Raw genomic sequence first — 5850 nt, 5'->3', positions numbered from 1 at the left:
AAAAAATAAATACATATTAATTTTAATTATATGAAAATAATCGCACAATATTTTATTATAACCGCATTATGTATCTTATTACAAATTTCTATACTACACGTGAAAAAAAAATAAGATCGCTATTGTATATTCGAATATTAGTGACAGAGTGGAAGCGCTGTATCGTGGGCATCCCAAAAGCCAGATTCGCGCACGCGCTTTACAGAACACCAACCTCACCCGCTTTAGCCGGTGGAAGCTTAGGACGTCCGGTGGCTGCTACACGTATACCGCATCCAATTCTATCCAGGACCGGTTCTGGTCTGTTAGCTGCCTGCCCGCTAGATATTTCGATTATGTGAATAACGAGTAGATTTATAACTTAACCCAGCCGATAAGAATTTACCTGTACGTTTTTACGATAGTTCTGTATAGTTGACAGGAGTTAAAAATATACATTAAAATATTTGATATATTTATTCCGCTCTCCGATTTTATATTACTTACGGATTTCAATGTTAAACCAGTGATATTACGATTTCGTATGTCCCATCTTTAAGGGGATGTAGAAAAAAACGTGTACAATTCTTGTATAATGTTAAAAAATTAACCGTTACTTCGAGAGCGTCATTTACAGCTAAATTTAATGAACGAGAAAGATGCACGAGGTACAGGAAAAGGTCTAGAATTTATTTTTCTTAAATTTACGATTTATGTATCCGTTTTGTCATTAAAATTAGTCTTTCCACTTTTTTCCCGAAACTACAAATATTCGAGTGCAAAGTAACCGGTTTCGACTTATTTCTACGCAAAGTAACCGGTTTCGACTTATTTCTACTTAAGAAGTAGTTAAATAATTAAGCGATTAGGGAATTAGGGACATAAACAAAACCTGATGAAAGAGCCGAAATTTTACTTAAACAAAAGCTTAACCGAACCAATCTCTAGCCGAGTGGGACTGATTTCTTCGAAATATTAGATGTAATAAAGATAGACATTTTTCCAGTTCAACGAGAGTGACCGAAAAGTTGTAAATTTTGGAAATTTNATGGCGGAAATTGTTAAAAGTAGGTGTTACGATCACACCTAATTTTATGTTTTATTTATTTTATGATATACAAAGTTCCTTTTCACCGGCTTTTATATTTTACAGTTTAATACCATTTTATTACACCGTCTCCTTTAATAATTTACAGAATACACAAGTTTCCCTTTATTAACTTTTAATTTTTCTTTTGTAAGAAGGGATAGCAGATAAAAAAATTGAGATTCTGACAGAGGATAACCTACTTTATATTTCTACGGAGAGACTTTGTAAGTGTAACGTATCGAGATGGGTGTACGATAATTTTCTCCCGTATTCTGAATAGCAGTTAGTTTCTATTAGAGGTCCGATTGCATCTGGTTTCAAAGTATCCGAGTAAACAGTATGTAGAATCCGTCTACACAGCAATGTTCGCAGTTTTGCAGTGGTTGCAGGGTTTCGAACCGGTTCATTATTTTAACTGTTACTTTATCGATTATCACTATTTTCGCAAAATGTTAAGAACGTCTTTTCAAAAAGACTTGGTATCGTATTTACCCAATTTTAATGCGCATCCTTCTCCACCTTTTGAGAGCTGAGAAATGAAGTGCGAATTACAATCGAAGTATAAATGAGGAACTGGTAAGTAAATCGTATTGACAGTATCGTTTTCAATATTATAGCAGATTACACCTGTAAACTATAATTCGAACAGATTTCACTATGATTTTACGTCATTTGAGTGTCGTATCGCCCGTGTATCGAAACTTCGTTGATTGTAATTGTGAAATCTATTTACATTAAAAAGTTTATGCTATTAACCTTTTAAAAGCTAACTGGGAACTATTCTCCACTAAGCTAGAGAGATGCATACGTTGGATCACACCAAAAAGCAATGGCTACAAACGTTTCATTGGAGCAGTATTGTGTGCTACTAAAAGTAGTATACCAAGGGGATTTCGAAAGGAATACATTCTTGGATGAACAGAAGAGAGTGAAACACTCTTCAATGAGTTTCAGGAGAACAATGACCCAGAAATTGCTAATGCACTCTTGTCCAGTCTCGATACCACCCGAAGACAAAAATGAATCAACACTGTTGAAAACTTAAATTTCACTCATTCCATCCGAGCAGCTTGGAGCCTTCTTAAAAAGCTAGGAGGGAGTGCAGCTGTAACTAAAGAACAGCCCAAAGTCACACCTGACCAAATAGCCAACCATATTATCTTAAAATCTCGAGTACAACCTAATAAAAACCACACTAAATTTGTGAAACGTCAACTTAGAGCTCTGAAAAGAAAGGCAGCATCTGTATCAAGCTATGCTCGACCTTTCTCACTTGAAGAGATAGATACGGCTCTAAAGAAATTAAAACCTAGTAAGGCCCCTGGCTTTGATGGAATTCATCCTGAGTTCTTAATGCATACTGGCAAGAACACAAGAGCACGGCTAGCACTGTTTTTCACAGACATACTCCAAAGGTACACTTTCACAAGAATTTAAGAAATCTAAAATAATAGCAATTTTAAAGCCTGGAGAACTATGTGACAAACCAGAAAGCTTCCGACCCATAGCACTTCTCAGCTGCTGCTACAAGCTCTTTGAGAAGATCATCTACAATAGAATCAGCAACACTATTCTGGAGCATGTACCAACGGATCAGGCGGGTTTTAGACCTAACAGAAGCTGTTGTGATCAAGTCCTTTCTCTTACAACTCATATAGAGGCAGGCTTTCAAAAGCGCTTGAAGGACTGGTGCTGTGTTTATTGATCTTACTGCAGCATTCGACACTGTCTGGAGAGTGGGTGTGATGTACAAATTTCTACAGATCATACTATGCAGAGCAACAGCCCATACCATCAACATCATGCTCTGCGATAGGAAATTTCAAGTCTTTCTGGTGGATAAAATGAGCACAGATAGGAAGGTATGGACTACCTCAAGGATCAGTGCTCTCACCTTTACTATTTAACCTGTACATTTCTGATCTTCCAATTACCGCATCAAGGAAGTTCTGCTATGCAGATGATATCATAATAGCCGCACAACACAGTCAATTAGAGCAAATTGAAAAACTTTGGAACACGATCTGGAGAGCCTGGGGTACTACTACAAAAAATGGCGATTGTCCCCAAGTGCCACCAAAACAGAAGTGTCCTGTTTCCACCTGAGCAACCAACTGGCAAATACAAAGCTGAATGTCTCTTTCTGTAACCGACCTCTTAGACATAATATGTACCCTAAATACTTGGGAATCACCCTTGATCGCACTCTGTCTTTCAAGACGCATCTAAAAAGTGTTGCTGGCAAGCTTAAGAGCAGGAACAATATAATACAGAAGCTTTGTGGCACCACGTGGGGATCAACTGCTAACACGCTGCGCTGCTCAGCTTTTGGACTGGTTTACTCGTGTACTGAGTATTATGTGTCCCTGTCTGGATGAATAGCTCCCATACAAGATTGGTAGATATGCAGCTTAATGTTACAATGAGCCTGATTTCTGGTACCATACGATCTACACCAGCACTTTGGCTACCATTATTGGCAGGAGTCATGCCATCTGACCTGCGTCGATCTAAGGCTCTTGCTTGCAAGTCCCTAAAGATAAGCAAAAATCCTCAACTCCAAGTTCACCAAGACATTCCATCCTTGAGCATTAACCGCTTGAAATCGCGGAATCCAACCCTTCGGGCAGCTCAAGACATGACCATAACTGATGATGACTACATGACATTGTGGAAAAAGCGCTGGGAAACAGGAATGAGGCCCCACTTGCATGATCTGTTCTGTCGCAGGAAAAAAGTCCAGGGTTTCGACTTACCTCACAAAACATGGACCGCATTAAACCGTGTCAGGACGGGCCATGGCAGGTGTAGAGACTCTTTGTTCAAATGGAAGAAGGTTCCAATGTGCTCAACAGTGTGACTGTGGTGCTCCACGTCACACTGTTGAGCACATTTCACGCGAATGTAGACTGCGGGCTTACCCGGGAGACTGGAGTGACATACTAATGTCCACCTCAGAAGCTGTAAAGTGGATAAGCGAGCTAGATCTACAGCTCTGAACGCTCTTTATTTCCTTGTATACATGTGCAGTCACATATTTGTACAGTTTTACAATTGTTTAATTTCATATAGATTTACTGCTTCCTATTCTCCTATTTCATTTCTGGTTTTGTATTACTCCATTTTGTTACGCTTTGTTTGTGTCATGTATAAGCCATACGCTAAACAAATAAAATAAATAAGCTTTCCATTGGAAGTTCTCTCCGGAAGCATCTCCCCTCGGAAATTGGCTCACGTGTCGCGTTGCTGTAACCAAACAAACCAAACCAAATTTAGATTTCATAAAAACAAATAGCTTTTCTTTAATGAAAATATAGACCCTGACGAATCACAGTTTTTAAATTAGTTACTTTTTCTCAAGTACTGTATTTTGATGATTTATCGCAACTTCTCAATTTTTCTGCCGCTGTGGGCATCGTGGCAGTTTCGACGCCAAATTGCCACCTGTTAGCCTGCATCGTTAATTAATGTTTGACAATTTAGATGGCGCCATGGATGACCTTTCTCTGGCCTGAATAGTGAGTGATCTCTGGTTATCCATATCCGTGTGTATCCGTTTAAAACTTGCGTGTATAATGTGGAAATCGGAAATGTGCAAAATGATTTTAAAATGTGATTAGTAAATATTTTTCTTATAATTTATTGTTTAGTAACTTTTAATTGAAAATATTTTTCTTATAATTTATTGTTTAGTAACTTTTAATTGAACTTTTTTTTCTAATGAATTATCTTTTTGAATTTTTAAAAAATCCATTCGCAAATAAAACTTTTTAATTAGTTATATAACTCTTTGTAGAATCGCAAAAGTATTAAAATTATTAACACAATCGATACAAATATTTACAAATTATTAATTCTGTCTTTCTGATGTATCGATAAATAAAAATTAAAATTGATCTGTTTCTACGTTTATCAATCAATCTGTGTTATATATGTTACTATATAGTTTATATATATGTCGTAGATAAAGAGCAAAGATCACAGCCTTGATTATTATTTTGCTTTAACGAAAATATTTATTAATTTTATGATAACGAATATAAGAAGTTTAACTGCATTTCGTTCGGAATTAGCACAAGTTTGCTGTTGCGAACAAATCACACAGGAAGTTTTTTCGATGGAAAAAGCAGTTTAATTTTAAAAGTTATGCATTTCGTGCTAATTCGCCTTTTTGGTCCTATTTTATTAAATACATCGGCAAAAAATTATGTAAGAATATATTAAATTATATTTAACATACACGTACAAAAGTTTTCTCAAAAAATATAATTATCTGATAATATTAGCCTATATAGTTACAGATGAATAATTAATTATTAAAACCTTTGGGTAAAATAAGTAAATCTGAAAAAATTATAAAATGAATATTAATAAATAAGTAAATAAATAAATGCAGTAAAAATATTAAAATAATAAGACGTATACCTGTACAAATAAAATTATTTTACAATAGACACGCACACACAAAAATAAAATAATAAGAACCAAAAATACGTGTTATTTTCAAATTGTTTATGTTAATTGTAATTACTTTACATCAATTAATGATTTTTTCCTAATTCTTTACGATTACAATTAAATTAAATATCATTTAAAACTTGAAAACTAATTTAGAGAGGAAAAAGTCAATAAAAGTTTTTTAAAGTTATTTCAAAAAATTCATAAAAATCAAAATAATTTTGAAGGACAATTAAATTCTTTCTCAAATTCGTTTGTACATTTATTACTAATTTTAAAAGTTTAAGGTTTTAAAGTTTTTAACGTTTTTTTTACCCGAAGAT

Source organism: Centruroides sculpturatus, unplaced genomic scaffold (assembly GCF_000671375.1).
Source record: "Centruroides sculpturatus isolate CEXI.00-Female unplaced genomic scaffold, Cexi_2.0 scaffold1582, whole genome shotgun sequence".
Lineage (NCBI taxonomy): Eukaryota > Metazoa > Arthropoda > Arachnida > Scorpiones > Buthidae > Centruroides > Centruroides sculpturatus.
Note: the sequence above shows the minus strand (reverse complement) of the source record.